This window comes from Dipodomys ordii, unplaced genomic scaffold (assembly GCF_000151885.1).
Source record: "Dipodomys ordii isolate 6190 unplaced genomic scaffold, Dord_2.0 Scaffold139, whole genome shotgun sequence".
Taxonomy (NCBI): Eukaryota; Metazoa; Chordata; class Mammalia; order Rodentia; family Heteromyidae; genus Dipodomys; species Dipodomys ordii.
The window spans coordinates 319,612-343,120 of record NW_012267355.1 but is presented as its reverse complement, the minus strand read 5'-3'; the positions used below and the strand labels follow the sequence as shown (position 1 = coordinate 343,120).

Here is a 23,509-nt window from a genome sequence, read left to right as displayed (position 1 = left end):
TATTTTTGTAGCAATTTTGTTAATACTTATTTGCTCTCTTGTTGCATTGTTGCAATGTTAGCTTATCTTCATTCAATTTTTTTCACATTCTATATTTTATTTTATGTTTTCTCCATATTTTATAATATAATGCAATTATTGCACAAAGAAATTCATATTAGTACATCACTAGTGGTTTGTTTCATTTGAGAAAGGTTCTCTGCTTTAGAGTTCCCAATACATAGTCTCTTCTCTTATGACAACGGGAAACCCCTGGAAAAAAGGGGCCGGACAGGAAATTGGAGAAAGCCAGTGGGGTATCTCCAGATAAGGACACTCTTAGCCACATTCCAAAAACTCACACTGCCATGATCAAGATCAAGAAACACACCAACCCGGCCCAGAGGCTTCTCTACATAGTGAGGCATCAATGGGGAGGTGGTAAAAAGGGTGTAAAGAGTGTTCTCCTTCACAATCAGAAGGAGGAAAACATCCTCATATTCAGTGAGGTTGCTCCCTATGGCAGAATCCCTAACAACTCCCAGGGCCCAGGTGGAAGAGTCATCTACACTAACCTCCCAGTAATGTTTCCCAGAGCTGAAGACTGGGTGACCAAAAGCAGTGAAGAGGAGGGAATCTTCAGAATTCAAAACTGCGTATTGACGGTCCTGTCTAACACTGCTCCCATGAACTTGATTCCCCACAGCTTCATTGAAGGAAATCTCCACCCGGTACTGGCTGAGCCTCTCTATCAGTCCAGGCATGGGAGGGGCACTGAGCCGTGGCTTCAGAGGGAGAGGCATGAAGACCAACACTGACTCACAGCTCTTTAGGGTCAACTCTACATCCTGAAGCAGTTCCACATCTGGCTTCTGGTATGTTTCCATCAGCTCCTGATACGTTTTCCTGAGTTGATGCTTCTTCTGAAGCATTTGTGTTTCCCTTTCTCTGAGTTGCAATAACATGGCTCTTCCTTCATTGATCAATAGCTGGGAATGCTGTCTTTCCTCCTCCCGGACACCCAGCTGCAACATTGCAAAAGCATCTTGGGTCATGCCTCCATATAGGTTCACATAACGAATCCATTGGTTGATGAGTCTCCTCTTCTTATGTAAATTGCGCTGGTTTTCTTGAGTCTTTTCCCATACAGCATCCATCCGCTTTGAAATCACCTCCCTCTGCTCCTCAGCAACCCTTTCTATGAGATGGTGTTGGTGAGCCCTGTGCTCCTGAGACTGGGAGCAGCTCCTACAGAGCAGGGCCCTGTCCACCTCACAGAACATCTGCTTGGTCTCCCTGTGTGTCCCACACATGTATTCCTCAGACCTCAGGAACCGCCTGAGGCTGGCTCTTCTGGCAATGGCCACCAGGCTCCTCAGAACCACGTTGGTTTTGAGGTTTCTCTGCTGGCAGGGTCCCCTGCACCCAGGGCACCTGGCTGGAATCTGGGTCTCTTCCCAGCAAAGGCAGAGACAAGGTCGACAAAAACTGTGCCCGCACTCTAGGGTGACTGGCTCTATGAAAGTATTCATACAGATGGCACAGCTCACTTCCTTCTGGAAGGCCTGGGCAATGTCAGGGTCCATCATTCCTAGAATCTAATGAGGTGCTGGTGGCTCACCCCTAGAAGCCTACCTAATCAAGAGACTGAGATCCAAGGATCAAGCTTTGAATCCGCCTCCGCCACAAAATCCCCCTGACACAGACTCTTATCTCCTATTCACCACTCCAAAATCACAAGTGGACTGTGGCTCAAGTGGTTCAGAGCACTAGCCTTGACCACAAAGTGTCCCAGGGACAGTGCCCAGTCTTGAGCACAAAGTGGTCCAGTAATAGTGTCCTATGACTGGGTTCAATCCCCACAACCAGCAAAACACCACCACCAACAACCACACCAAACCAAGGAGAGAAGAATTAAAAGAGGAGTAGATTCTCCCACTATGATCCTCACCTGGAGTATCCAAGCTCCAAACTTCCTCTGTCCTGCTGATGTGGGCTCTTCTTCATCAATGCCTGAGTCTCAGACTTCCACTCTATTTATACTGAAAGAGGGTGGACCCATGAAAGGAAGTGTCCCTGATTGGTTGTTTAGGGAAGGTGATTTACATATCAATAGGAGTAGGTATTTCTTTTGAAGCATCCATACTTTTAACTTCCTCTTTCAAAGAAACGCCCCCTATAGGTCTTTCCACAATGACTAAGTTCGGTGCAAATATGGTTTGTCTAGGATTGCAAAATGTTTTTTGTTTGTTTTGTTTTTGTTTCTTTTACATCTCCCCATCTTTTTTTTCGGTCATATGCCTTTTAAAATTTCCATCAGAATGTAGGAAACTTTAGTTGAATCATCCAATGTACCTTAGGTTTTCCAAAGTATCTGAACTCATATTTGTTAAGAGGTGTTCATCCTACACTATTATTCTTTGGTATTTTTCATGCCAGCTGTTAGGCAGGTGATTCACCACTTGACCCATGTCCTCATCCATTGTTGCTTTTATTTTTGGAATATGATCTTGTGTTTACGTTTAGGCTCTCCTGGACTGAGATCTTCCTATTCACACTTTCCACATAGCTGAGATGACAGTCATATACTATCTGGCTTTTCTATTGTTGGAGACATGATCACTGTTAGGTCTTTCCACAGACCAGCACCTCTGTCCTTCCCCATTACCTGCCAGAAACAAGTTATCATCTGTCTGTTGATCACAAGACTCTGAGTCACAAAGGATCCTAGGCTCTGAGGTTTCTTTCCTAGTTTATTGTGTACAGTGCCTCATAGTTTTTTTTTTCCCATACTTTTTTTTTCCTGGGGTTTTTGTTCAGTGTGTCTATGATCAAACACCACAAAGGACAGGTGAATATTTGGGTGTGTTTGGGCCTGAGTATGTTTGAATGTGTATACATGATCTATATATATATACATATTTGTACATATATATACATATACACATAAATTCATGTACATATATAAATGTTCATGCACATATTTAAATGTATACACTCATTCACTGTATAATCTCTATTTTAGTTTTAAGTCAATCTGAAATGCAACAGAATAATCCACATTTTATTGTGATAAGTATGTACATCTTGTTTTATTTCACTATTTAAATGTGTCCTCCATGATATAAAAATGCATCAAAGGGGTTTAATTAGTGAAATGTTAGTCAAAACATATGCTTCTATATTGATAAAGGTCATTTTTGTTTTTAATATGTATGTTGTTTGTCTTGGATTTGTTGGTTTGGACCTTCATTCACTTTGCAATGCTCATATATCAGCCTCTTCAGAAGATAGTATTACTGGCAAGAGCCACTGGTTCTTAGTTTATACATTGATTTCTCAGGTCTTGTTATTTCTTCATGATAGTTTTTTGTAAAGGGAGAGATTTGGGGAACTTCATCTCCTTTAAATATTGATATATTAAAAGTTAAAGGGAAAAAGCGAAATCTATCAAATGGAGATTTTTAAGATTAGGATGGAAAGTTATAATTTAATAATAAAATCATGTTGGATTATATATTTCAGATGAAATTTTATTAATAGATATCAAACCATAACAACAATATTTACAAAGCTCTCCCTGTCTCTTCTCACTCTCCATCCTCCTCTCTACAAAGAAGAATTTATATTTGGAAACTAGCTAGCAACTTTGCTAGTTTTCTTACAGAATGACAGAAAATTTCTGAAAGTATTAGTCTATTTTTTGAAACACAAAACCACCATTGAAATAAAAGAATTAAAGGCAACCCTAATGAGTGCTAAGAAGTGTAAGTATCAAACACATATTAGATTACAGTCTTATAGTTAGGTATCAAATCCCACAATGATTTTGTTTCTATCAACTGGCTAAATCATAGCAATTGGCCTACACTATGGGCTGATAGCCTCTAGTCTTTATTAAGGCAGTATAAAGACTATCAAAATGTCTGTCTTCCAAGGACTTGTAGTATTAAGAAGTAGTCCACATGAAGTAGCCCACTGTGTGTGTGTGTGTGTGTGTGTGTGTTCATATGAGTGTATACCATTCCTAGGGCTTATACTTATGGTCTGAATGCTGTCCCTGAAATATTTGCTCAACACTTTTATTTTTACCACTTGAGCAAAACTCTATTTCCAGTTTTGTTTCTTTTCTTTTTTTCTTTTTGTTACCTGGAGATAAGAATCTCAAAGACATTCATTCCTTTTCAACCAAGATCCTCAGATCCCAGGTACCGAGTAGCTAAGGTTCCAGGCATGAGCCAACTATGCCCAGTCCTCTTTTTTTTTGTTTTGTATTTGTTGTTGTTGGTCATGGGGCTTAAACTCTGGGCCCTTGCACTGTCCCTCAGCTCTTCAGCTCAAGGCTAGTGCTCTACCACTTGAGCCACAGCACCACTTCCGTCTTTTTTCTGCTTATGTGGTGCTGAGGAATTGAACCCAGGGCCTCTTGCCTGCGAGGCAAGCACTCTACCAATGAGCCACCTTCCCAGCCACTCCAACTTTGGTTTTTAATTGCCCTTGCTTCACAAAAGTTTTAAAAAAGGAAAAGAGTATGTTCAGCATTGTCATCATAAAGTCCTCTCTTCTTTTTTCACAAAATTATGTGCTAGCATTCTCTCCACCCTGGTCCTCAGCTCCACCCACACCTGAACTCCTCCCTGCCCTAGAGTTCCTGCCTGGATAGCTGGCCACTCCCTGTCTTCACCCATAAGTACCTGACCTACTAGCCACCCACCTGGATGGGAGATGAAGCCATATTGCTCCCTCTTCTGGGGGAGATATGGCCCTTTTAATAAACCTTAAAATAATCTTTCTCCTGTGTCTGCCTCCCTCTGTGTGATCCCCTGGCATGTCTGGGAAGGATCCTAATAGTATGACTAATTCAAAAGCTGAGCATATGTATGGCATCTGACCTTGTTTTGTTTGAAGTGTTCAAACCTTCATTAGCTTAAAAAATCCTATTCAATTTTAGCTTTTGTATGCACATTTATATTCATACAAAGCAAAGGCAGGCCAACAGAATACATATGTGGAAATTTTCTATACATGCCGATAATGCCAGTTTATTCAGTGCTGATGCAGTTTTAGATAATTTAACTGATGTCTTTTTATGATACCTAGGCCTTAAGAAAGATGCAAATGTTGCTTTTCTTTTACAAAATTATTAACTATCAGATGTAATGCTCATTTTTAAGATGAATATTTGAAATAAAATACATATTTGCATGGATATTATGATGATATAAAAATCCTGTAGAAATAAACTTAAGGATTCATTAAAATAATTTTTATCATCTTTAAGAAAATATGTAAGAAAATTAGGAAAGCTTTTAACAGAAGACTTAGGTATTTAACTATTTTAGGATTTCTTTCAAAATCTTGTTTTACTCTGCAAGATCAGAGTAGGAAGAGTAGGAAACAAAAGAAAACAATAAATAAATTCTGTTTTCTCCTATTGCTAGTTTTTCTATCTTATCTACAGAAGGACTATGACTTAAACTTGAATGAAAGCTTTGTTGCTTTCCACCACTAAGGAAAATAACAATTTTGTATAGGAAATTACTACACTTACAATCAAGAAACAAATGAAAGCACAGTTTAGCAATCTACCTACTTTTTTATTTTTATTATTTTTTGTGCCAGTCTGGGACTGGGCTCTCTACCTTTTTTTTTTTATTGTAAAGGTGATGAATAGGCTGTTATAGTTTCATAAATAAGGTAATGATACATTTCTTTCTAAACACTGTTACCCCCTCCAACATTTTCAACTGCTTACCACTCCCCACTTCCCTCCCCACTCTAAGTCATGAAGTTCATTTCCAACATGAGTCTAGTGAGTGTCAATGTTGTATTAGTTCATACTTTGTCCTGCTGTTCCTGTGATTTCCTTTCCCTTCCAAAGATCAAATAAGCTTATATACAAGTTAAAGGATACAGACTACTAACACAGAAAGAAAAAATAGAAATTACTGCATACAAGACATAATAAGAACCTCTTCCTTCCAATTCTTTGAAATAATTTTGACATATTTCAGTATACATGGTCATATGCACTTAGGGATTGGGCTCTTCTGCTGAGAATATCATAGGCATATTCTAGTTACTGCAAATGAAGGACACCAGCACAAGCATGTTCATTGCAGCATTATTAACCATAGCTATGGCATGGAACCAACCTGGATGTCCCTCAGTAGATGGATGGATTAAGAAGATGTGGTATATATACACAATGGAGTCCTATGTCTCCATCAGAAAGAATGACATGCCCTATATGTAAGGAAATGCAAAGTCCTTTACTTTTTTTGCTCAAGGCTAACTCTCCTCCTACTTGAGCCACAGCTCCACTTTTGGCTTTTTGCTGTTTTGTTTTGTTTTTGGAGCTTAATTAGACATGAGTGTCAAGGACCAGCCTGCTCAGATTAGCTCCAAACCATGATTCACAGATTTCAGCCTCCTGAGTAGCTAGGATTACAAGAGTGGGCCACTTACCCACAGTTCTACATAGTTTTCATCTGTGTATTATCAACTGGATTTTCATAAACATCGATAAATCCAGAGTGTCATTTTTCCTTTCAGTTTTTTTTTTTTTGGTCAGTAGTGAGGGTAGAACTCAGGCCTGGGTGCTGTCCCTGCACTCTTCAGCTCAAGGCGAGTGCTCTACCACTTGAGCCACCATGTCACTTCCAATTTTCTGGCGGTTAATTGGAGATAAGAGTCTCAAAGACTTTTCTGCCCAGGTTGGCTTTAAACCAAAATCCTCGGATCTCAGCCTCCTTAGTAGCTAGGATTACAAGCATGAGCCACTGGACCTCATCTTCCTTTCAATTCTGACCTTGGAAATAATCAGACAATGCAGTACCTAAAAAGGGCAGCACACAAGAGGAGCAGATCACTTCGTATTCCACTTTTAGAATCAAAACATGAATATTAGTATTAAATAATAATTAGAAATCTGTATATCTAACAATGTGTATAAATTTAAGTGGGAGAATTTGTATTAACATGATTTAAAATTCCCTCTCAACAAAAATCTGAGCATGCTCTACATGCCTGTAGTCCTAGGCTGAGGCCAAAAAACATGATACAAAACATATCTAAAAGAAAATGGAGCTGGCCCTGGTGTTTCACACCTGTAATCATAGCTACTTGGGAGGCTGAATCTGAGAATCTCTTTTCCAGGCCAGCCTGGGCAGGAAACTCTGTGGACTCTTCAACTCCAATTAACCCTAAGAAAACCAGAAGTAATACTGTGGCTTAAAGTGGTAAAGAAGCAGCTTGAGCAAAAAACTCAGGGACAGCCCTAAGTTAAAACCCTGTGACTGACAACAAAAGAAGTAGATGATTGTAGAGTGCCTGCTGAATGAGCATAAGTTCTGAGTTCAAAACCCAGTACTTTGGAGACAGAGAGAGACAGACAGAGACAGAGAGACAGAGACAGAGAGAAAGAGAGAGATGGGGGAGAGAAAGAGAGGAGAGGGAGAAAGAGAGAGAGAGAGAGAGAGAGAGAGAGAGTTCTTTTAAGCTAGTCCTGGGGCTTGAGCTCAGAGACCATAGGGGAGAATTTTATATGGAAAAAAAGGCCAGAACAGGGCTGGGAAGGTGGCTCAGTGGTAGAGTGCTTGCCTTGCATGCCTGAGGCCCTGGGTTTGATTCCTCAACACCACATAAAAGCAAAAAGAAAAAAGCCAGAAGTGGCACTGTGGCTCAAGTGGTAGAGTGCTAGCCTTGAGCTGAAGAGCTGAGGGACAGCGCCCAGGCCCAGAGTTCAGGCCCAATGACTGGAACCAATAAAAGAAAAAAAGGCCAGAAGACTTAGAAATACATGAGATACTGTGGTTTATTCCCATACTGCTATTTACTCTGGAGGCTAGAATTTGAAAATGATGGTTTTGAAACCAGCCTTAGTAGACAAATTTGTGATACTCTTACCTCCAAAGTAACTATCAAAAAACTAGAACTGGAAGATTGGCTTGAGTGATAGAGTACCAGCAGTGAGTAAAATATCAGCTAGAGGTCAAGACTATGAGATCCTGACTTCAAGATCCTATGCCAAAGTGTGCGCACGCACGCGCGCGCGCGCGCACACACACACACACACACACACAAATATGACCAATGTGGACAGCATTGGGAAATTAGGGCAAACAACAGAAGGAAATGGGGCCTGTGGCAATAGTGGGTGGGTTACTGTATGGCATCAATCTTACAGTTTTTATAAACACATTTTCCTAAGGGAGAGTGAAAGTCATTATAGGTTTCTATCCCTTAAGAAGATTGTGTGTGTGTGCGCACGTGCGTGTGTGCACATGCACGTGCATGTGCCCATCTGCATGCATACATGACAGCAGGGCATTGTTTCTTAACATTTCCACCCACGATTGGTGTTCTACTACTTTTTTTACATGTTCACTTCTGGGCTTTCTCAGGTTAATTTGAGATTAGAGTCTCATGGAAATTTCTGCCCAGAATGGCTTCGAATTTTTTTCTTAAATAGCTCAGATTACAGATGGGTGCACAAAGTACCTGACAAGAAGAAAAATATTATTAACAAGCACAGAATACATAAAAATAAGTTCAGCAAGAGCAAGATTTTGATCAAAAATTGTCATAAGGTTAATGCATGCATGCAAAAAATGTCTATCGATAGATATATAGAAAGATATATCATCTATCAATAGATATAGATAGATATGGAGATATCTATCTATTAATAGATACACACATAAACATATATGTATATAAAGATACATACATATATAATTTTCTTCAAGAGGTTGAACATGTTCCTTATGATTTCTAGTTTGCAAAAGCAGTGATATTTCAGTTTACTTTCTCATTTTTTATCAAATGACTTTTATGTATCTACTGAAATCTTATCTGCCTTTTTGTTGTTTCTATGGTAAAATGTACTGTTTTATATTTTAAAGTACCCATTCAATTGTGAAACTAATCCATTTGGTCAAGGTACAATGTTCTGGTTTTATATTATGGGAATTGACTAAAAACTGTATATCTAGTATTTTCATCTCTAAGTTCATGATAATTTGGCTTGCAATTCCTTTCTTATAATATCCTAGAACTATTGTGTTGTTACTGTCGTTCTGCTGGTACTAGAGCTTGAACTCAGGGTCTCACACTCTATTTCTATCACTCTACCACTTGAGCTGCACAATTTCCAGCTTTTTGCAGGTGGTTACTTGGATGTAAGAGTAATATGGCCTTTTCTACTTAGGCTTGCCTTAACCTTTTTTTTTTTGGTCGGTCGTGCGGCTTGAACTCTGGGCTTGGGCGCTGTCCCTGCGCTCTTCAGCTCAAGGTGAGTGCTCTACCGCTGGAGCCACAGCGCCACTTCTGGTTTTCTAGTGGTTTTATTGGAGATAAGAGTCTCACGGACTTTCCTTGCTGGGGCTGGCTTTGAACCATGATCCTCAGATCTTAGCCTCCTGAGTAGCTAGGATTACAGGTGTGAGCCACCAGCACCCAGCTCAACTGCAATCTTGAGAATTCAGGCTCTGAATAGTTAGGATTATAGGCATAAGCCACCATGTCCAGCTTTATTATTTTAATAACATTTTTTAGAAAATGCATATTATTTAACTTGGAACTTTAGTATTTTGTTGAAAAAAGTGGTAACATATAAACATTTAATTGTTATATTTTCCCTCAGAATTTGACTTTTTTCTATGTAAATTATAATTCTATGAATCTAATAGTATTTCTTACCTGAACTGATAAGAAAGGAGGTAAAGTTTCTTTTAGTTCAAAATAGCTAAGTATATCTAATTCCTTGCTTCTATTCTACTGGCCTGTGACCACATATTCAATATATGCCTATTGCAAATAACACATAGTTAGGTTCCATTAAGCAATTTTGCAATGTTACTAATTTATTCCAAGTAAATCTTTAAATGAATAGAAATGGTGACAATTTTCATTTCACAGCATAAATCAGTTTTCCATTTTGCTTTCGTTGGCATTCTTTGCTTTCTTCCTATGAACCAACCTTATTTTTTACATTTTATCGCAAATAGCTTGGAATATGTGGAAAGGAAATTGGGTGAATGCATTGCCCTCATTTGGTAAACACCCAAAGTGAAAACACATTCTAATGCTACTAAATTCACTTGTCAAGTGTTTTAATGCTTTAAATACTCAGTTTAAAACAAAATATTATTAAGGCCTTAACATATTTTACTTAAAATGTGCTTCCAATGGGGGGAAATGGTGGAAGGGTGACAAGAATATGCTTTTAGGGCCAGGGGACCATAACGCAGCACTCCAAACCCAGGACCAGTGGAGAAATAGGAGATGCAACTGAGAGAAAATTGCTAAGAAGGAACAGAATATAAATGTCTAATTGCAATGTTTGGCCTAAACATTTTTTTATTTATAGTGAAGATTTCCACATCATAACAAACTAATGTTTAGAAAGCTATGTGTACCACAAACATCAGCAGGCCCAGGAAGACATAATCAATAACCTCTAAGTAATTGTCTAATTATTATGACTGCCCATTTCATCAGTTTCACAATCTACCTACCTGAGCCTCTGAGTTGCTGAAGGATAGGTATGTGCTCTTAACACAGCTTGTCACTCTTTTACATCTTTTTAATACATAATGAATTTATCCTGATTTTGTTTTTTTGTCAGGCATGGGGCCTGAACTCTGGGCCTGGGCACTGTCCCTCAGCTCTTCAGCTTAAGGCGAGCGCTCTATCACTTGAGCTACAGCGTCACTTCCGGTTTTCTAGTGGTTTATTGGAGATATGAGTTTCACCAACTTTCCTGCCCGGGCTGGCTTTGAACCAGTATCCTCAGGTCTCAGCCTCCTGGGTAGCTAGGATTACAGGTGTGAGCCACTGGCACCTGGCTTATTCTGATATTTTCATAGGTACAATATATAATAAGTTGAATATTCCTCTATTACAATTTGTCAAAGCTGCACTCGTCAATATAGATGATTTTGAAATCATGATCCCAACACATTACTGATAATATCACATAAATTTAAGTATTTCAAATTGTCTGAGGTATTTTATTTGCTTCATTTCATATTATTCTATTTTATATTTTGTGTCTCTTACTCCACTGGTGGCCAGAACCTAATTTAGTCCAGGGTAAAGACTTTGCAAAGGCTCACAAAAATGTGCTCATTTGTTTCCAATTTTTTTTCTGGTTAGAAACAGGGCTTGGTTCCTTGAACAAAAACATATCTTTCCTTTTGTGTGTGTGTGGAAGGGGTGGAGGAGTTAGGGGACGATGTTTTTTTTTTTTTTTTTTTGTCAGTCGTGGGGCTTGAACTCTGGGCCTGGGCATTATCCCTCAGCTCTTCAACTCAAGGCGAGTGCTCTACCACTTGAGCTACAGCGCCACTTCCTGGGGGGACAATGTATGTGTGCTAGTACTGAGGCTTGAACTCAAGGTCTGGGCATTGTCTCTTAGCTTTTCCACTCAAGGCTGGTTCATTACAACTAGAGCCACAACTCTACTTCTGACTTTTTGTTGGTTAAATTGAGATTAGCCGACTTTGAGCCCTTATCTTCAAATCCTAGCATCTTGAGCCATTGTTTCCAGGCTTAATAAAATATCACGAAAAAATATTCTGTCATATAATTGCAGTTGATTCAATTTAAATGATCACTAGTCTGAAAGGAGTGTTAGAGAAAGTATCTGTGGTTCTGAATCAATTGAATCTATATACTTTAGGAATAGTTTAAAAATTATTCATAAAAATGACATTTCAGAACATTCATTTAAATTCACTATATCAAATGAAACAACCACAAATTTTAATAGCGTTAGCATTATATATGTTTCCCTGTGTTTTTCTAGAAGTGGGCACTTGAATTGTAAAACTGATCTTACTCTTGAAATATGTGTTAATATTCATAAATATATGAAATAATTATTCAATGCATTTGAATTGCCTTAATGCCAGGAAGTATATAAGAGAATGTTCTTGCATTTCTAGTGCTTTATTCTTCATCAAATGATCAAAATACAAAAATATGCTGTATTAATATCAGGTGAAAATAATATTACTATCAGTGGCTGGTAAGGTGGCTCAGTGGTAGAGTGCTTACCTCCCATGCATGATGCCCTGGGTTCAATTCCTCTGCACCACATAAACAGAAAAATCCAGAGGTGGCACTGTGGCTCAAGTAGTATAACATTAGCCTTGAGCTGAAGAGCTGAGGGACAGTGCCCAGGCTCAGAGTTCAGGCCCCACAACTGACAAAAAAGAAAAAAAGGAAAAAATTAATATAAGCCAAAAAGAGAGGCTCTGTGCCTTTGAATAAGTACTTTGTTTTCTAAAACAAATATTCCTGGATATCCTCACTTAAAGGAAAAATGGAATAGAATAGAAATTCAATTCCGTGAATAACATTCTACATATTAGGGATCCAATAAAGAGCATGGGAAGTGCCCTCAGAGCAGAAATGTAATTTTTCACTCTGTGGTGTCTTTTAGGCTAATATTCTTTTCCTCTCCTCAGTCAATCCACCCTAGTGTATCTCAGGAGGATTTCTTAGTGGTTAATTGATCTTCACAAAGCTTCTTACACGTTGAAAGCATGCTGCAGTAGATGGGGGTCTGCAATTAGAACTACACTGACTTTTTCTTTAGCTTTCATCCATGCAGGTAGTCTAACCACCTTTGTGTTCTAAATATCAACTTGGTAAAGTGGAATGAAGATAAACACATTGGACAATTTTACTGACTGATCCTGTTTGGAAACAGAGTCGAAGACTCTGGTGTTTTAAATAGAGTATCTTTTTGAACCATCCACTTGGACATGTATAGGTAGTACTTTTATTCTCAACACAAAAATGACCTTGGACAAAAAGCATTCATCATGCTGTGTGAGTGTCCCTTTTGTTAACGGGAATCAAGCTGCTAAATAATGCAATTGAAATGAGGGGGTGAAAAGACTCCTGACTGTCTAGCAATTGCTTTCCAACTTGTTTCTGAGGGTAAACCATCGGGTTTTGAGAGTCTGTTATTTAGCACTTTCTATCTTTGTAATTTATGATTATATATAACATCAATTGCTTTATATTTTTTTCATTTTTATTATGTTTAAGTAACGTACAATTTAAATTCAATGTCAAACTCGTTAGTATAACCCATCTTGGTACCATCTTTTTCATTTTTTAGGGACATTAAGTTCTGGAAAATAAAATCTTATACCTTTCTATAGATTTTATATGAACAACAAATATTAAGTCATGAAAATTACCATTAATTGAAGCTTAATATTATTACCTCATTTTTGCTGAAATGTTATCATGATATCAGATTTTACATCATCTGTACAGATGACTTACAGGGTATCTTACAGATAATTTGTTTTTATTCCCTTCAGAAACCAAAAAGAACTCCAATTGTATCTGTTACTTTTGAACTATAGACTTATAACCAATAAAGCAATACAAGGAAGGTAAAAAATTTATTTCGGAAAATGTAGTCACTCTACCACTTGAACCACAGCTGTACTTCTGGATTCTTTGCTGGTTAGTTGAAGATAAGAGTTTCTGATTAGACTGACTTAGAATCATGATTCTCAGTTCCTATCCTCAGGAATAGCTATGGTTATAAGCATGAGCCACTAATACCCAGCTTTCAACCTATCTAGCTGGGTTTTTCTCTGACAAAACTTTTCATTCCAATTACATTTTCTTTAAAAAAAAATTGACATTAGGAAGATAAGACACAATTATGCACAATCAGGTTTGAAGAAGTTTCTTGATAAATTTTCCTGGGAAGCAATCCTTAATATGCATGAACAATTTCTGCTACTGCTGCATATATGTATACTAGTTTATATGAAATATATACAGCAAACAAATAATTGGATTATACACTTAATGGATGGATGAAAGAGGGAGAAATATATTTAGTTTCAAGGCAGACAAAAATAAAAGAGGTTATTTGCATCCCAAGATGTGAATTCAAACAATAGGGCACAATTTTTTAAATACCAAAGGCATCCTGAGCCAGGCAGAATAAAATGATTTACAGAGCATGGATTCCAGTGGCCAATTGAGTATCCAAGGAATGTCTCTGTTCATGTAGCTTTAATCTTATAGAATATTTGGACATATAAAATTAAATAGTGACACAAACGGTAATAGGAGTAAATGATTTGATACTAAAAATGAATTTGCATTGCCTTATATTACATATTTTTGTACTGCCTTTACTGTTATACTGATTTATTATATTCTGTTCACAAGTTTCTTTCATAAGAATGTCATATTTTTATAAAACAGTTCACAAGACTGGAACTTTGCAAACTGCCAAAGGAAACTACCTAACTTGCTCATAAAATCAACTCATGTAGTAACTTGCTTTTAGAAAAAGTATGTAGTTCAAAATCATATGTTGTAGAGCTATTTAAATAAAAACATCCTGATTGGGCTTACATTTTGAAAGATAACTATGTGGGAAAAGGAAATATCACAGAGCATGTATGACTTGTACCAAAGCCCAAGTAGATACTACCTAGACAATATGGCGTTGAAATATTTAGATGCATTACATGCCTAATATTTTTCATTTAACTGTCATTTATTTAGGTATATTCAACACACAAATGCTATCCTGTTATTATTAACATTCATATTGTATAGACTCCTTCCCCAGTGAATACTTCTGTAAACTATACTTCATGTATTTATAGAATTTCTATATTAATATTTTCAACTATTAGTTGATTTTTAGCAAGTCAATCTGTGTGTGTGTGTGTGTGTGCGTGCGCGTGCACATGCACACGCATGTACATATCTTGGGGCTTGAACTTGGAGCCTACATGTTGTCCCTAAGCTTTATTGCTCAAGGCTAGCACTCTACCACTTAAGCCACAGTTCCATTTCTGGCTTTTTGGTGGTTAGTTGGAACGCAAAGTCTCATTGACTTTCTGCCATCCTCAGATATTAGCCTCCTGAATAGACAGGATTTACAGGTGTGAACTGGTGCCTGACTTATAAAGTGATAATTTAATCAAGGTGAACTGAACATTTATTTGATAAGTAACAGGTTTTGGTGGCAGCACTGTATCAATAATAGTGCTTTAGAATTAAACTTTCTTTATAAAACAAAATATATGTATATAAGTTATATACATATACATGTATATATATATGAATGTATATATGTGTGTGTATGCTGTTTATGCGAACATATGTATGCTTGTTGCTAATAGGTTGTTCAAACAGCTATAGCACTGGATAGATTACCTAAAAATAGGTCAAGAATCTCATTTTAGGCATCTTAACACATCTGCACATTTTTTGCATTTTTTTCCTCCTTGAAATACATATGATTTGGTTTCCTCTCCGTGTTAGCAGCACAGAAATATGAAGAAATCAAATAGATATTGATTTACAACACAGATAATTATGGATGAATGTGTGAGAAGGCTTCCTAATAGAATTCTGTCAATCAACTCGTAGCCCAACTTTCTCATTATGTGTTTGCTGAAACTATATGATGGAATTTGTCTGGTGACATTTCAGGGATAGTGACTTTGATTTCCAAGGAAATGTTTCAGGTTCATTTCATTACCTTAGAAAAGTAAAAGCAAATTTGTCTTATAAAAAGCAATTACTTCTTAGCTGACCAGTGCACAATAGCAATATAAGAGAGATTTCTCATTCCACTATTCAAATCCTGAACCAGCAAACTAGTGTTTGATTTTGCTTTAAGCCAATTTTGCCATGTTTGAATTGCAAAAGCATTTAATCTTCATAAAGTAGGTTATTATAATGGAGATCATATTGTATTGGTATGGAATACCAGGTAAGAGAAAATAAGGCATTGACATTTTTTAGTATTATGATATTTTGAAAATAATATTGAGTAGAAAATATTTATCAACATTTTCTGAAATGCAGAGAATGTATTTTGAACTGACATTGCTCTGTTATTTGTGTAGGTAGCTGAATTTCTAATTTAAAACATGTTTTTGTGAAGTTGATGTAAAATGAGCATAAATACTTCAGCAGTACAATTACTATGACTGTTATCAACAAACGTTTATAAGTATAACTATATCTTCATAACATTTTTCATTTACTTTCTGCTATAATGTAAATTTACTGTTCATAATAGAAACATGTAAAAATAGTTGTAAATTTTACAGTACAGTTCATAAATTGTAAAGATAGTATTTGAGGACAAATATTATTTACTAGTTGACAGTAGTACCAAGCCTACTAAAAGGTTAGATGTAAACTCCAATCATAAAACATGCCATATTGATACTTCTGAGTGGAAAAATCCTTTATTATAAGAGTTACAAGAGCAAAGATAAAGAATAACTAAAGCAATGTTCTTTTATTTCTAATATGGGTTAACAGCCTCATTAAAAAATTATTTTCCTGAATAAATCCTCAGTGTAAGAATTACATAAAAAGAGAAAAAAATCAACAAAAATAAGAAAATATAGAGCAAATTGGTCACTAATTTCAATTGAGATTTAAGAATATGGCATTTATGAGTAGTAAAACATACACTATAAAGATAAGTTTAACTTTAACAAAACTGGTGCACACATTTCTTTCTTTCTGAATATCAAGATATTATGGTCAGAATGTAAATATATGTTATTTTCTTTTCTGACAAAATGTTTATGTGTTTTTAAGTGTTATCTGACTACCAATTCTGTTTGCTTAGTACTAAGTAACTCATGGCTCATTTAATTAATTCAACAACTCTATAAAATTGGGATTGTAATTACTCCCATTTTTCTTGGTGAAAAACCTAGGGCCTGTAAGAGGAGAATGTAAGCTGTTGAATGAATTGTAGATATGGCTTATGAAGTGGTCAAACTCTCTAATTTCTCTAATATCTGTGTGAACTTTATGCTCTGTTTCTCTTAGGATAATTGTTATCTAAGTTTGATGATTCTCACTACCAATGTGACTTTTAAAGGATGTTTGTGAGTTTCTTTGGAGAAAAATGATATTTCAAGAAAAAATTGGTGTGATTTCTCTGGGGTAATATCTTGCTATTGTATCTGAACAGAATTTAATCAGGTTAGACCATATATATGTGATAGTTTAGAAGCTTAAGTGCTCTCTAAAGGATCCAATGTTGAATAGTTGATTCCCAATTCATCGATGTTTAAAGCTGGCACATTAGGGAAGTTATTGGATCATGAGCGTTTTGACCTCATTGTTGCATTAATTAATAATCAATTTTAATTTGATGGCATATTAGGGGGTGATGGGAACTTGAGTTGTAGATGTATTTAAAGAGAATGGCTCCTTAAAGCGTGGCTTTGGGAGTTATAGCAAGTCTCTCTGTTCTCTTTCTGTAACTTCATTGCCTCTGACAGCCACGAGGTGATCAGCCTTCTCTTCCATATGCTGTCATTACAATCATTGCTTACCTTAACATAGTTGTAGGCCTAAAAGAAACCAAGCAGATCTTGGGCAAAAGCCTCTTATAAGTCAAAAGAAATCTTTCTTCCTTGTCTCAGAAGATTAGTACAACAATGGAAAGTTGTACTTAAATTTCATTTCACCTTCTGCCCTGGCTTCCCCAATGATTCTACTTATAAAAACAACAGCAACAACAACAACAACAACACACACACACACACACACACACACACACAAAGTAGTTAGCAAAAATAGAGGTGCTGCTTTTCACTCAACACCTATACAACAACAGTGACTCATTCATTCCACCAACAAGTTCACCAAGGAATCATATTTTGGACTTTCAACCCAATTGACTTGGTGCCTACTACTTACAAATATGATAATATCTCAACTTTAAGTCAGTTAAAAAAAGTAGTTCATCTTTACTCCATTGGTAATACCACTTAAAAATCTACAATTATAAAACATGAACAAACATTGTCAAATATTTATGGAAATGATTCCATTTATTTCTTGCTTTACACATTATATTTGCAGAAAGAATAAAGTGTGGCATGATTTTAGAGAGCATTGATTATGTTTTTGACCCACTATTAGATTCTCCATCTGTTCCTAATACTAAAGAAAGGAAGAGAAAGACAACCAGAGACAATTTTTTTACTGGGGTAAGAGGAGGATTTCTTTAAGAACTCAAGTGTCTGTGGAAAATTCTGTGAAGAAATACTGACTTTTAATAGTCACAAACATTAAAACTGTGAAAATGTTGAAAAGTTGTCTTTAGGGCTTTGTTGTTTTCTTTTTTGCAATGAAGTAATGTAATACTGAAACAATTAACAACTGCATACAACAGAAAGCTTATCAAAAATGACAGTTTTATGACTTTAACATGATATATATTCCAAATTTAATACATTCTATTATAGGTATACATTATGTTTCATCTAATTGCCAGTCATTTAAAAAATCTCTCTTCAAAGATGAAGATCTACAGAAGTTTTCAAATAATCATTCAAGTTAATTAACCAAGAAGTTCTAATAATTTACAGAACTTTGTGAAGAATTGTACTCATTAAAATCTAGAATAAAAAGGTCAGAATTTACCGGGAATATTTTTACACAGCATTATATATAGAAACTAAATTCTTTCAAACAAAAGTATCTGTACAGTGGTGGGGATAAATAGATAAATTTCAAATAAGAAATATTTGATTGATATTAATAAATTTAAATGGATATGCTTCAATAAATGATGAATTAATTGTTTTTGCTAAAAATATCAAACCTGTTTCATGAGTTTTATTTTATTTTAACATTCTGTTGATAGCCACTACCTGGAAGCAATAAGAACTTCAAATCTTACATACATGCTAATCTTTTACCAGAACATCTACTGTCTTGACTACATTCTTCATTTTCTTTTTCTAATGCATCTATTCTATGTCAATCAACAAGGTTATTTCCAAGAGTCTCATTAAATGTTTTCTGTGAACTCCTTTTAAAACAAAGAGGTCACTAGTTTTCCCATTGAAATATAACTCCTTTCTATTGAAATTCTTCTTGGGATAACATGAAAAAGACAAGTTATCCCATAAAAACTGGGACAGGAATGACAATGAACAAGAAAGGTGCAAATACTCATGTCCTAGGGACTAGAACATAATATTAATTAGACACATTGATCTTATCATGCTATGGAGACACTTGGCATTAAGCACTTACTTATTCAAAACCAATAATTAAAAGCTCAGTTAGTGTAAAGAAAACAGCTTTGTCCGGCACCTGTAGCTCATGACTGAAATCTACCTGCTCAGGAGGCTGAGATCTGAGGATTGTGGTTCAAAGCCAACCTGGACAGACAGGAAAGTTCTTAAAACTCTTGTCTTTAGTTAATCACCAAAATGCCAAATATGGACCTGTGTGTGGCTCAAGTGGTAGAGCTCTAGCCCTGAGCACAAAAAACTCAAGATCGGGACACAGACTCTGAATACAAGTCCCAGGACTAGCAATAATACAACAAACAAAAAACCAAGGCAGGTACTGCTTGTTACTCTTTAGGCTGAAATCCAATGAAATTTTTAGTTAGAAACCAGCCCAAGCAGAAAAGTCTGAGAGATTCAATCTCCAAAACAACTTACCAAAACTTATCTGGAGATGTGGCTCAAGTACTAGAGCACCAGCTTAACAAATCACACAAGAAAATGTAAGGCACTGACTTCAAAAGCCCAGTCCCATCCAAACAAAGGAACAAACAAAACGAATAACAATGGCATGTATTGAAATGATTTGGGAAAAGGGTAGAAAGAGATGAGGGAGGGTACCAGTGAGAGGAGGCTGGTGCACATACATTGTGCATGTATTTTGACATGTCAGAGTGAAAGCTTCTTGTACAAATTGATGCTAATAAATGTTGGGTTGTGAGCAAGTTAGGATACAAACAGTTGCCACCACCAGAAAGTTGCCATAATGTTCATGTTCTACTTGTAAAATGATCTATACTCAAAAACAATTTGTTATACAAAGATGTTCCAGTTCCATAGGTCAAGTTATGTCTACAATGCGTCTTGCTCAAAGTCACTCCTGCCGTCATTCTCTCCCATTTTCCTAGTTTCCATCCCTATACTCAGATCATGTAGTTCAATTTTTACATAATATACATTGAATCTAATGGCTGCATTTGTTCACCCTTCTTTTCTCTATTTGTATGCTTATTGCCCTCTTCTGCCCAAACATATATATGCTTCCTGATATTTGTCAAAAGTTCATTGATTCTTCAGAGGAATTTCACCTTTGTAAGGTCACAACTCAGCCTCTGACAAACTGCACTGGGTCTTCCAGTTGGGAGCAACTATTTGGTGACTGATAGGAAGGTACTGAGCCAGTGGGTGAGCAGAGCTGATTTAATGTTCTTAAATATATGCACATTGCATTGTGCTTGAGATCCACACATGCCACCACAGAATATGGCACTTCACATAAGTGTTATGCTGAGCTGTAGCCAAATGAGATGTAACAGATGCAAAGGAAACCATTTTTGGACTGAAATCAGAAGCTTAATGAAGGTTGTCAAAAAATCCCCTCTTCCAAGTCTTCCAAGATAGTTTTATGACCATGCAGATAAAGAGAAGTTGGATAATCCTGATCATCACAAAGAAAGATGACTTCATTAATCTTTTGTCGATATACAAATGTATACATGCATATGTATGTATACACATATTATATATATATAGATATAGATATATATAAACCAAGAACCCTAACAGTCTTTTTTTTATTCTCCACTTGTCACTCTACAAATCAATTATCTCATTGTCCTTTGAGCTACATCTCCAGGAGGTGATGAGGGCTACATCTATTTGGCTTTCTCATGTTAATATTTGTCAGTTTTGTTTGCATGTCCTCATACATCGAACCTAAGAAAAGTAAAGGAAAAAATAAATGGGAGCTGATGGCTCACACCTGTAATCCTAGCTACTCAGGAGGTTGTGATCTGAGAATCGTGATTTGAAGCCAACCCAGGCAGAGGAGACTGAGACACTTACTTTCACCAAACTACTAAAATAGCTGGAAGTGGAGATGTGGTTCAAGTGGTAGAGCATTAACCTGAGCACAAAAACTTAGGGACAGCCTCTAGGCCTGGAGTTCAAGCCCCAGGACTGACACAGACACAGACACATAAGAATAAAGGGGGGAAAACTTTTCGATTCAGCCATGTCTTTTTGTTGTCACATGCAGATGTCTAGTTAAAAGTGCCCTGCATGAGAGAAGTCTTGATTAAATTTGTTGAAAGGAATTGTATAAATGATTTTGTATAATTTTCTGATTGAAATTTTGCGAAAAGTTCTTACAAACTAATCTTAATATTCAAGCACATTTAGTAGCATTATCAGTAGGTTAAATCCCAATTCGACTTTTTTCAATCCCCTGCCATATTAATAGTCATTCTTTTTCTTCCACTAAAATACAATTAGACATCAATGCAGTAAGTGACAAAGGAATAATAAGGCTAGCTTTGGTGAAAATTAATATTTTGGCTATATTTTCAATTTTAGAATGTCTCAAGTATAATAGATACCATATAGGTGTTTTCTTTCTTGGTAACTTAAATAATAATTCTATGAAATATAAGCTCTATAACCTGCTGCTATTTTAATAGACTTTTTCAGCACCATTGTATGCTTTCAAAAGAACACTATCTCCTTTGATACTCTTTGAAATCAAAATAGCAATTTTCTCCAGTTTCATTATTTTTCCTATGGAGTTACTGCAAATTTAAAAACATATTAACATCTTGGAACTGTGAGTAAATTGCTCTGGTTTCTTTTGTTACAGAGAGTAATGAATATACACTATGGTATTGAAGGATCCTGCAGATACAAGCTGAAGAAAAATTAATTTATGATAGTTGTGTTGGCATTGGCTCTGCTGGTCTTTCTTTTAGTATTAGAAGCAATCTCATAATGATTGAAAACCCTAGCAACATGTTGGTTGAATATTGGCAATGCATCTCTGTTCTGTGATTCATATAAAGAAAAGAGTACAGAGGAAATGGCACTGTGGCTCAAGTGGTAGAGCACTTGCCTTGAGCTGAAGAGTACAGGGAAAGCACCCAGGCTCAGAGTTCAAGCCCCATGACCGACAAAAAAAAGAGTACAGAAAGGAAACAATGAAGCTGGCAGGCCAAGAAACCATTGAATGAAGCAATTAATAATAATTTTTTTAAAAAGCAGATGGTTATGTCCGTGCATGCCTGGCCATTAGTCAGATGATATCATATGGAAATTCCAGCTGCCCAGTAGTTGTCCGTAGGAAATGTAGCTTTGTAATAGCTATGTTGTAAAATCAATGAGGCATAGGTGTGACTATTTCTACCATCTTCCATCTTTCTTTAATTTCCTTTGTTTTAACTTGAGGGGAAACAATGTGGATCTCACTGTAGAATTTAAACAGGACTAGTTTAACATTGTTCATTGGTAGAAGCAGAGTTCTAAGGTTGAGGCTTTGCAGTTGCTAGGCGGGTGTTTGACTTCTTGAGCATGACTCCAGTTTTTATTCTGATAATTTTTAGACACAATCTTGCTGTTTGCCTGGGTCATCCAGCCTGGACCCTAATCCCATTCTCACTTTTTGTTGTACCTTGAATGACACATACAAACTTCCTCACCAAGCCTTTTCTGTTGAAATGGGGTTGAGGTTAGAGTTGCATTTTACTGTGATTTCCTTGTAAATCTGTGTGTGTGTGTGTGTGTGTGTGTGTGTGTGTGTGTGTGTGTGTGTGTGTGTGTCTTTATGTGTATTGCTGGGAACTGAATTTAGTGTCAGGTGTCTTTTGAGCCACTTCCAGAATGTTCTTTCTTTCTTTCTTCCTTCCTTCCTCCTTCCTCCCTCCCTCCCTTCCTTCCTCCCTTCCTCCCTCCCTCCATCCCTACCTCTCTTCCTTCCTTCCTTCCTCCCTCCCTCCCTTCCTTCTTTCCTTCCTTCCTTCCTCTCTTTCTTTCTTTCTCTCTCTCTCTCTCTCTTTCTTTCTCTCTCTCTATTTGTCTGTCATGAGGCTTGAACTCTGGGCCTGAGCATTGTCCCTCAGCTCTTCAGCTCAAGGTTAGCGCTCTACCACTTGAGCCACAGCACTACTTCCAGTTTTCTTTTTTTTTTCTGGAACAACTTTTTTATTTTTTTCCATTTTTATTTAAATCTGTAAATAAAAAACTGGGCCCTAGAAGCTGCAGTGATCTAAGCAGCAGCAAGTTTGTGCATTTGTCCTTTTTTTGTTATTTGTTTATTTATATTATCACACTGCTGGCACACTTTATTTGCATGAAATCTGTACCATATATACTAATTGAAGTAAAGTTATTTAACCCCAATCTCGGGGTGGGAGGGACCTATTCTGGAAGATAATTCTGGTGGTTAACTGGAGATAAGAGTTTCACAGCTTTTCCTGCCTGAGCTGGCTTTGAATCACAATCCTCAGATCTCAGCTTCCTGAGTAGGTTAGTGTATATTCATTACTCTCTGTAACAATAGAAACCAAAGCAAATTACTCACAGTTCTAAGATGTTAATGTTTTTAAATTTGCAATAACTCCATAATTGCTATGCATTCCCTTTGCATAGATAGAATGCCACAATTCTTACTATATAGGTTGAAATGAAAAGTGTCA

At 36.6% G+C, this 23,509-nt stretch overlaps 1 pseudogene; it reads right to left on the bottom strand.

The window, feature by feature from the left end:
* Positions 1–233: 233 nt before the first annotated feature.
* On the bottom strand, positions 234–1,565 carry LOC105997092 (annotated as a pseudogene).
* Between the last annotated feature and the right edge of the window lie 21,944 nt (positions 1,566–23,509).